The 10,273-nt window shown below is 40.1% G+C and overlaps 1 protein-coding gene across 1 annotated transcript in view; it reads left to right on the top strand.

The window, feature by feature from the left end:
- The first annotated feature begins 691 nt into the window (after positions 1-691).
- LOC106067146 (uncharacterized) overlaps positions 692-10,273 on the top strand; it is a 36,000-nt gene continuing 26,418 nt past the window's right edge. The window contains exon 1 of the mRNA XM_056039124.1: positions 692-916. The gene's annotated coding sequence lies outside the window, so the exon portion shown is untranslated. The remainder of the gene's footprint in view (positions 917-10,273) is intronic.

Here is a 10,273-nt window from a genome sequence, read left to right as displayed (position 1 = left end):
GCGGATTGTAGCCTATGTGTTAACCAGCAGCCATGAGTCAGTAATATTAAAATTAGATGGTCAGATTAGCGTTATATTTCATTATTTGGTCGCTGCAGACTAACCACAAGTTTGTCTTTAGTTAGTTTTGTAGGCCTATATATAAATATATTTGTAAATGGTCATCTCTAAGTCCACACACGGGAGAAACTGGTTTGACAGGATTTCTTTTGTTTGTTTTACTTTATTTTCTTTCAATGATATTTTCAGTAAATTTACGTTTGTTTATTTCTAGAACTAACTGAATCATAACTGAATATGCTGCCTATTGTACCAGAGGTCCAAATAAACTTACAGACACACACAAAAATTCTCTTCAAACCGTACGATGACAATTTTTTTTTTAAATCTCTAAGTGCTACATATTATACCTTTCGAGAGCTCTTTTCCTAAGGCTGATTAGCACAAAATTATCAACTTAAAAAAGGGGGTTTCTATCATATTAATATTATTATTATAAAAGATTTATTATAAACCTTTCTGCGTATTTTATTTAGTCGTAAGGAGGGTTGCCTTACTTGGGTATTCGCGGAAGGCGAAGCAATAAAAAAACAAAAAACGCCGAGAATCACTGGGGAAGTATGATGGATAAATAAGGGCGACTCGGGAGCCGTCTGCTCGTTGATCGATCCATTCCCGGTGCTTTGTGCTGTACTCTGGTTCGCCCTGCACGAGGACACAAATGACAACAAAGAAAACTAACCTGAGACTAAATAGATGAGCACTGTCGATACAGATACTCGTCTTTCTGGCCATGTGCTGTGAATAACGTTAAATCAACAATAGGCGTGCACCAGTCTAAATGTAATACATTAAACTAGTCGCTACTGCAGGAGTAAACAGGACTTTGATAAATAGTTGTTCGATTCTGAACGGGGTAAGTTGTGCCCATCATAAAGATGACTCTTTTGTTGGTGTTTAAAAATAAGCTTTGTATACATCATTACATGTGATGGTATTATTTTGCATTTAAAATCAATACTGTTGAGTTAGGGCTCCTCTGACGACAGAGGCTGGCGATTAAACGTAACTGGGTCAGTGGGACACCACGTGGCTTGCTTATAAAGTATTTATATAACGGCAACGTCTGGTGGGGATGGTTAAGCCAATGTGTTTCAGGGGCGGCTCTTGGTGCACATAATAATAAATAGGCCTAGACATAACGAATGAGATAAGAGTATAAGAGAGAAACTGAATTAGAAGAGAATAACATACATGTATGCATACATAAAGATGCTAAAGCTACATATATAGAGAGGGAAATACATTGTAAAGGAGCTGTGCGTTATAAACCGGCCTCCGACTTTGTATTTCAAATAACAATTTTTAAAAAGAAGTAGGGAGAAAAGAAAACACCAGGGAGTCCCTTATGAATATTGTGCCACTATTCTTCCAGTCTCCAACACGCTACCCGTTCTCTGTTGCCGCCCTTGTCTCCGCATTGTTAAGTCGACCAGAGGCGTGAGCACAGGTGCAAGGCGTTCAAGTGATCGATGGGGCTGGCATGCTAATTAGACGTCAACTATCAAGAGCCGTCAGTTCAGCAAAAATAAATACATACATAAATAAAGAAAGAAAAAAAAAGGAAAATTGCAATCTACCAAATGGACACTGCTCGGGCTTGGTGGCCGAGTGTTAAAGAGCTGCTTTCAAACCAAGGGCTCTCGTGTTTGAATCTCAGATTAAAATTTGAGATTTTCAATTTCGAGGATTATAGTGCGTCCCTTAGTCCAGATAACTCTAATGGGTATCTGACATTAGATTGGGGAAAGGTCGTTGAGCTGGTCACATGACACCCTGCTCGTTAACCCTGGGCAATAGAAACAGTTGACCTTTACATCATCTGCACTATAGGGGACACTTTACCTTAGCGGACATCTCTATCATACATTTTTTCGCAAACATATGATCTCATTGGGATTAGCTGTCAGAACTTGATAGATTGGTCCTTGAGGCACAGTACAAAGTACACCATAAACAAGACCCCACAAAAAATCCGTTTAATAATATTCATGACTGTCCTCATGCCTCTTATCACAGTGGACAATATAAACTATCCATCGCGATCATTGACCTGCACACTTCCTTGTGTGTTAAAGGAGAGTGATGCGAGACTGTCTGTCTGTGATATCATTTCCTGAATATATATGTCTAGACCACGATGTTTATTTCGTGTCTTGTGATCGATGTTGTTGTTGTTGCTGTTGTTGTTATTTTAAGTTGTAATTTGATTTTGATTCGTACATCTGAATTATAACAAACCATTACTAAAACGGTGTTATCATGTCAGGAGGTTTCTTTTAAATGAAACTGACAACAGCCAGAAAGTTGAAATGTCGTTATAGCCTAATTATCTTTTTTTTTTGTGTGTGTAATAAACGGATTTTAATTGTAAAATTGTGTGTTATTGTCTGATTCAGGCAAGAGAAACTTGAAACTTCAAAATAAAAGTTTTGTGTTCCTTCCTTCTAGATTTGGCAATGAATTACCCAATTTTCAGCGGCCCCCGAAAGGGAAAAGACGCTATTAGTTTTTTTGTGGAATGTCTGTCTGTCTGTCCTTCTGTCCGTCAGTCCCTTTAGATCTCGTAAACTAGAAATGATAGTGAAAATCCGACATCATAATATTTTAGACCATTAATAGTTCTGATGCAACGGGTACTTTTTTCTTTTCTGAAAGCCAAAAATCTATTTTTTTAAATCACTTATGCAAGCAATTTTTTTCATAAAAATATAACTATTCACTATTAATAGTAATAATCATGGGAGGCTCCTTAGTAAGGGAAACCACGATCTACCATATGTTTAACACATTTATGCAAACAGTTTAAGATTTTGGTGTCAAATTGTATTTTTTTACATTTGTATTACTACGATAAGTAAATTCTGTTATACTAACTTCTAGCCTACATTTACATAAAAAAAATTACTTTTTTTTAAAAGAGAAAAAATCTATTTAGTATGCATATAAGTTGGACATAATTTAAAACAACAATTAATAAGTAGTTTTTCATATTATCGCGTGAACAACATATCACACACATTACTAGAGAAAAATGAACTAAAGGAAATTTTAAAACAAAATTTCACGGAAATGTTTTTTTTTTCTTGAGGAATAAGAGATTGTCCCTTTACAAAACAATTAGAGCAATTAGATATTCATTATAAGACATTAGTTAGGCCAGGTTTACATCTAACGTCACATTCACTTTCACCTATCCTTTGGTCTGTGGACCGCTGGGGCACCACACAAGGTCCGTCAACCTTCTTTCTCCATTCTTCTCTGTCATTTGTCTGATAGAATTTCATTCTGATGATCTTTCTAAAAATATTGAAACCTGCCTTTTACCTGCCTGGGTGGACCACTTCGGGGGCCGATTTTGAGTTTGTGTCTACACACAAACTGTCTTTGTAACCTTGTTTCGTAATATATTGTTTTTGTCTCTTATTTTTTTTAAAAGCTTTTGCTTGCTAGATGGCAGGGGCGGACTGGCTATATGGGCAAACGGGCAAATGCCCGGTGGGCCGGTACCAAATGGGCCGGTCTGGTCGCTACCAAAGAAAAAAAAAATTTCAATGCAGACAACTGAAAAAAAAAGTGACAGCAGCAAGACACAAAGGCCCGAACACGTTTTCTTGTTGTTTTTTTTTTCTTATTACAATTAATTTTGTTTGAAATTCAACAAGAATATAACAAACAAAAAATACACTATACACTGTACGTATTATCATTTGCAAAACGTTAGACCGTTGTTTCTGCTATGCACGAGCGGCATGGACTGCTTTGATGTCTTCGAGGTTGTGTTTGGCCTACTCATTTTACTGGTCGGCATGGGCCTTTGATGGCAATCCCATTTTTTTTTCGCTCCTTCCCTCCTCCATCTTTTAATGGTTCCAATGAAATTTAACCAAAAAGAGGGATGAGAGAGGTTAAGTATTGATATAACGCAGCAAAAAAAGATAGGCGTGACAATTAGCTCTTTAACAATACTTAATAGAAATTAACTTTAACACATACACACAGCCGCGAAATTGCAAACCACCCAACTTATTCACAGCTCAATATGGGGTATAAAGCTCTACTTTCTGCGATTTGAAAAGAAAAAGTAAGTTTCTATTTGTTTATTTTTAATAACATATTGATCTAAAAATACTGCACTTGGGGCTTACAAAAAAAAATTAATTAAAAAATAAATCTAGATCTAAATCAATTTTTATACTATTATTATTAATGGCAAACTTATGCTTATTAATAATAATAAGGCTAGTCTTCGAGCCCGAAGATTAGTGAGGAATGCAGTATTTCCCGTGGCTGCGCAGCCCCAGCTGAGACCTACATATTTTGCCAAATCCAGGGCAAACATAACCATTGTCCACAGGTGGTCGATTTAGATTTTCTTTTCGCCCTCTGCGTTTGTCCTCGGCAGTAGACTTCTTTTGGTCTCAAATGTGTATCCCTCGGCCTTCGTGAGTGACCTCCAGCTGTCTCGTTCTGAGGCCGCATGCAACCAGGTGCTCTCTTCTATGTCAGCCAAGGAAAGTCTTTGAAGCGTTTCCGTGGGGCGTCTCTGTTACGTCGACCACCTTTTAGATCACAAAAAAGACTGCTTTTGGCATACGTTCGTATCCCTTACGGGATACGTGCCCTACCCAGGGTAACTAATCGGACCAAAAGAAGTCCCTCTATACTATCCATACCGGCGTTCGCAAGGACATCGCTATTTGTAGTGGGGTCTTGCCACCGTATGTCCATGATGGAGCGCAAGCATCTTTGGTGGAAGCACTCAAGAAATCTTTAATGTTTCCTGTATAGTGTCCATGTCTCCGAGCCATACAGAAGGGTTGAGAGAACCACCGCCTGGTAGACACTGATTTTTGTAGGCAGGCGGAGCGATCTGTTCCGTCAAACTCTCGCCTGAAGGCGTCCAAAAGCGCTACTGGCCCTGACCAGACGGTTATCAACTTCCCTTGAAAGTGAGGTGTCATTTGACACTATACTACCTAGATATGTGATGTGGTCTACCACATTAGAGGGCTGTCCGTTTACGGTGATCATTGGGGCTAAGTATGCTTTATTGGGTGACTTCTGGAACATGACCTTTCCCGAGGTTTATAGATAGACCGAAAGAGGCGGAAGCGTGTGCAAATTCGTCTACCGCGTTCTGGAGGTCATGTTCATTGTGAGCTAGCAGGGCGCAATCATCGGCATAAAGAAGCTCCGTTATGACCGTCTCCTTTGTTTTTGTATGGGATAGTAGACGTCGAAAATTAAATTGAACACATTGCGTCAGAACGAAACCGGATATAGATGCCTTCGTGCAATCGCTGCCTCATTTGACCCAACATTACGCCAAAGAAGATAGCGAATAGAGTAAGAGCAAGTACACAGCCCTTCTTCACGCCATTTTCTATTGGGAAGTGATCAGAAATTGCAACATTGTGTCTGATCTGGCCTCTTTGTCCCATGTGAAGCTGCTTGAGAATGGATAGGAACGTAGATGGGCATCCCAGCCTGGCCAAATACCTCCACAAACCATCGCGACTGATCGTGTCGAAAGCCTTGGAGAGGTCCACAAAGGCAGCGTATAGGTTAATGTTCTGCTCTTTGAATTTTTCTTGTAATTGTCGCAGAACAAATATCATGTCAGATGTACCTCTACCGGCTCTGAACCACATTGGCTTTCAGATAAGACCTCGTCCACTAAAGAGTGGGTTAGTCGGTCGAGCAACTTAGTATGAAGTCATTAATGATGAAAATTATTACAATAATTACAATAATTTATATAGCACTGTCACATCCGATATTTAATGAAAGGAAATTTATATTTTAAATAATGGGTCATGGTATATTCATATACAAATCGCGTTTTGAGAATGTACTAGGAGTAATCAAGAGCTTTTCACATTAAGTAAGTGCATCTCTAACCGTTCTGCTTTTTCTTTATCTTTTAATGGAATGGGTTGCCTGAGTCAGCCAGGAAAACCAATTATTTAGCATATTTTAAGTCACAGATCAACATACGTGACTAGATTAACACATGAAATGCGTAAGACGTAACAATCTTTTTTTTTAAGAAACGTCTGTAATCTATAAGTAATACCAAAAAGCTTCAAACTCATTAGGCTGCTATTGTATTGTTTATAGTTTTCAGACTACATACATGTATAAATAGAATACTTTATGTAATCCTACGAATGCATACATCCAGTTTTCGATGCGTGATCAAACATTATATATTTTGTAGAGAATTAGGCTTACACCTGTAATATAACACATGGGCGTAGCCGGGATGGTCTTCAAACCATCAGTTGCCTCAGACCTCATTGTCTGAAAGGGAAACTTTACTAACTGCCCCAGTGCAGCCAACTTAAGCAAACTACAGTCACCAAATTTCATGAGCGTAGCCAAAAGGGTTTTTGTGGTTTCCCTTCCCCCTCCAATACAAAAACTAAAGTATTTTACCATTTTCTACCAGTCGCTGGTCTCCATTGAATAGCAGATTTGGTTTTTGATTTTTTTTAGCGGAAGAGTAGCAGGCTAATTGCACTGTAGATACTTCAGAATATGCATTTTAAATGCTTAAAATCACGGAAATAATTCTTGGTTACGTGGCTTCGCCCCGGACCCCACCGGGGGAAACTCAGAGCGCTGCCCCGGACTCCCTAGCTGCCCTTTGGCGGTGTGTACTGTCTTTCCACTAATTATAGGAAGAGAGTATTCTAGGGTAGAAAAAACGTTTGATAGAATGATAGATCAGAATGTAATGAAGATTAATTACACATACACACACACACTAATATACATATATATATATATATATATAATAATAATAATGAAAGCACAAATTGCATGTCGCCACAGTGCAGCGCCATTTTGAAAAAAAAATTGCGAAGTTGGTAAAAGTCCCCCCTCCCCCCGAAAATATATGACATGCCATTTGTGGGCCGGTTTATATGGTAATGCCCGGGCCGATTTTGATGCCCAGTCCGCCCCTGCTAGATGGTGATATGTTATGTAGATTTAGCCTGATTTATCCGTGCCTCCTTCACGCTCACCTATTCTTTAGTCTTTTGGCCGTTTGGGGAACACACATGATCTCTTGACCGGCTATCTCCGTTCCTCTCTCATGGGAAATGACCCTCGAGCACAGCCTCTCCCAGGGCTCCGTCCAGTTATGCGTCCTTTTTACTGCCTTCATAAATGACCTACCGGCTCAGCTAAAATGCCAAAAGCTGCTATAAGCTGATGATATTGTCCTTTGGAAACCCGTAAGGAGCGCAACCTCTATACAAAAAGTGTTGCAAGAAGATCTACATACGCTCTGCTCATACACACAAAAATGGAGGCTAGAAATAAACACCCCAAAGACGGTCTATTCTCTGTTCACGCTCGGGACTGGCATTCTCCGGCAACCTTTCCAGCTCTCCCTCAACGAGTGGCTCTCAGCATGGAAAAGCTACTCAAGTACTTTGGTGTAACTTTAGATCGCAAACTAAAAATGTGTGAGCACATCCAGGATGTTGTAAGAAAGGCCTCAGGGAAACTTTGCATTGTGCGAAGCTGGCATCCACGAAGTAGGGAGCCCGAGCAGACATGCTCCGATCACTCTATTTAGGAGCAGTTCGATCACAAATAGACTACAGCCTACCTGTGCAAATCTATGGCTCTAGGACAGCTCTTGAACAACTTGATAAAATACAGTCCCAAGCACTAAGATTTGTGTGTGGAACCTTTAGGACAAGCCCAGTAAATGCGGCTGAAATAATGGCTAATGTAGGTCCACTAAACCTTAGTAGGGAAAGGTCAGCACTGACTTGCTTTGAGCGGTATAAAAGGCTGGGTGAAAACCTCCTAGCTAGAAAACTAGTGGATGGTTGGAGATGCAGATTACGTATCCAGATGCAGTCTTTTATATATAATGCCTCTAGACTATATGATAAAGATGGCCTCTCCACCAACCGACAAAACATTCCCCCTTGGTGTCTCCCAACGACCCCAGACATACGCATGAAACTAGTAGACCCTAATGCCACTAAGCTAAGTCGTTCATCTAACGATATTCAAATTCTAGCACTGGAGACCATTAACGCCTTACAGCCCAGTGCCTTATTGGTATATACTGACAGGTCAACATCGATAGATTCTGGAAGAGCAGACTATGGAGCCTACATTGACTTTCTTGGCTCTGACTCAGTCAAAATCTTTTGACCATGTGATAATGTTTGCAGTTTTGATGCCGAGGCCATGGCAGTATGTGAAGCCTTAAAAGCCATTGACTCTCAACTCGGCAAGGGACATTTGAGGGCAACACAGATCGTTGTGGTCACTGACTCAAAATCTGTACTACAGGCTTTGCAAAGCCCTGGACCATGGCCCTCCAATATCGACACTGTCATCACGGCTTCACACAGCATAAAGCAATGCTATAGCACCCCTGTAATAATGCAGTGGGTACTGAGTCACATAGGTTGACTGGCAACACTATTGCAGACTCCTTGGCCCAACAGGGAGGGCTAATTCCACCCACCAAACAGGCTGTAAGTTTCCACCATGCACTGGCTATAATTCAAAAACAGAAATGGAAAAGTGGTTTGAGTGCTGGGACAAGTCCCAAAAAGCCTGTGGAGTCTGGGAGCGCATTTGACGCCCTGACCGCACTCCTCCGTGGTGGAGGCTGTCCATGCCTGAGAAAGCTATTATAGCACAATGCAGGACAGGTCCCGTTGGCTCATATTTCTCACGGCTACGGCCAAATTTCGATTCACGGTGCCCCGCTGAGGGGAAGAAGAGGAAACCGTGCCTCATATTCTGTTTGACTGCCCCAGGCTTGCTGATCTCCGTCTCGACAGGTCTGGGAAACCAAAAATTCTCGACATGCATGCACTATGCAATACAGCAGTGTTTCTGACCAGGGCTTTAGCAAGAGAGGATTTGAGCCTCTCAAGCCCTCACTCAAATGGAGTTTGATGATGATGGTGGTGGTATAAGGTTTGTAAAATAAACAACAACAAAAACAAATCTTATGCTTTTCTCTAGATTCTAGCAAGATCACTCATCGTGCAATAGTGTTGATCAAAAGGTTTGGATTGTGATGTCCAACCATTAACAAATTTACAACTATATCAAGTAACATAACTCTTTCAACGTTGTATGAAACGCAATAAACTACTGACCCACTACCCCTCTTGAGAAGATTGTTTACCAGTTACCTAATCCTCTTATCGTGATTCAAAGACGGATCCATATACGAGACCACACAATCACTGTTCGATGACCTTGGAGCATTCATTGCCTGTAAGCTACAGAAGTAATCAAGTCCACGCGCAAAACACGACACGCTGAGATAAACATTTCTACAACGTAGGACACTATTTCGCTCTCTCTCTCTCTCTCTCTCAATCTCTCTCTACTTTTCCTTTTCTCCTCCCCATCCCCCCTCTCTCTCTCTCTCACTATAAATATAGATATAGATAGATAGATAGATAGATAGATAGATAGATAGATAGATAGATAGATAGATAGATAGATAGATAGATAGATAGATAGATAGATAGATAGTAGAGCTGATACAATACCACGAGACACAGAATGTCATCAATACGCTTTAATGGTATGTATTATACAGACATCAGACACCTGTTTCATAGTTCTTCCATGTGACTGCTCATTAAAATTACGCTAATCTGACAGGAAGTCACACTAATAAGAAAAACCAGACCATGCTTATGTTTCATGGGCGGACCGGCTAAATTGGCATTTGGGCGATGGAAAGGTAGATCGTCATCTATAGGCCGGTGGAGTCATCGCCAAAACGACCGCTTTGAATTACAAATTTTATAATTTGTATATATTCTCATAAAAAAGCTTCGTGATTGGTTTACCTTTTTAGGTATAAAAGATCCTTTGTCATGATACATTTTCCATAATAATAGAGATAATGAAGTAGCCTAAGACTGAATTCTGTTGTTTCTTTGTTTTAATGCAGTAGCTAGATTGACTGTATAAGTGTTGTAGGATCTGGACGAATTTTTAAGGGGTGCCATATTCTTTATTTTCCATAGTGATTCTCGGTGGACACTATCAAACGCTTTCTTAAAATCTACGAAACTTATCGTTAGCCGTTGTTGGTATTCAAGACTTTTTCTATGATATTTAGTAGAACGAAGATCTGCTCCGCACATGATCTGCCTCTTCGGAAGCTTGCTTACTCTTCTCTGAGCGTCTCATCTACAGA

Source organism: Biomphalaria glabrata, chromosome 8 (genome assembly GCF_947242115.1).
Source record: "Biomphalaria glabrata chromosome 8, xgBioGlab47.1, whole genome shotgun sequence".
In the NCBI taxonomy this organism is placed as follows: domain Eukaryota; kingdom Metazoa; phylum Mollusca; class Gastropoda; family Planorbidae; genus Biomphalaria; species Biomphalaria glabrata.
This window is presented reverse-complemented; position numbering and strand designations above follow the sequence as displayed.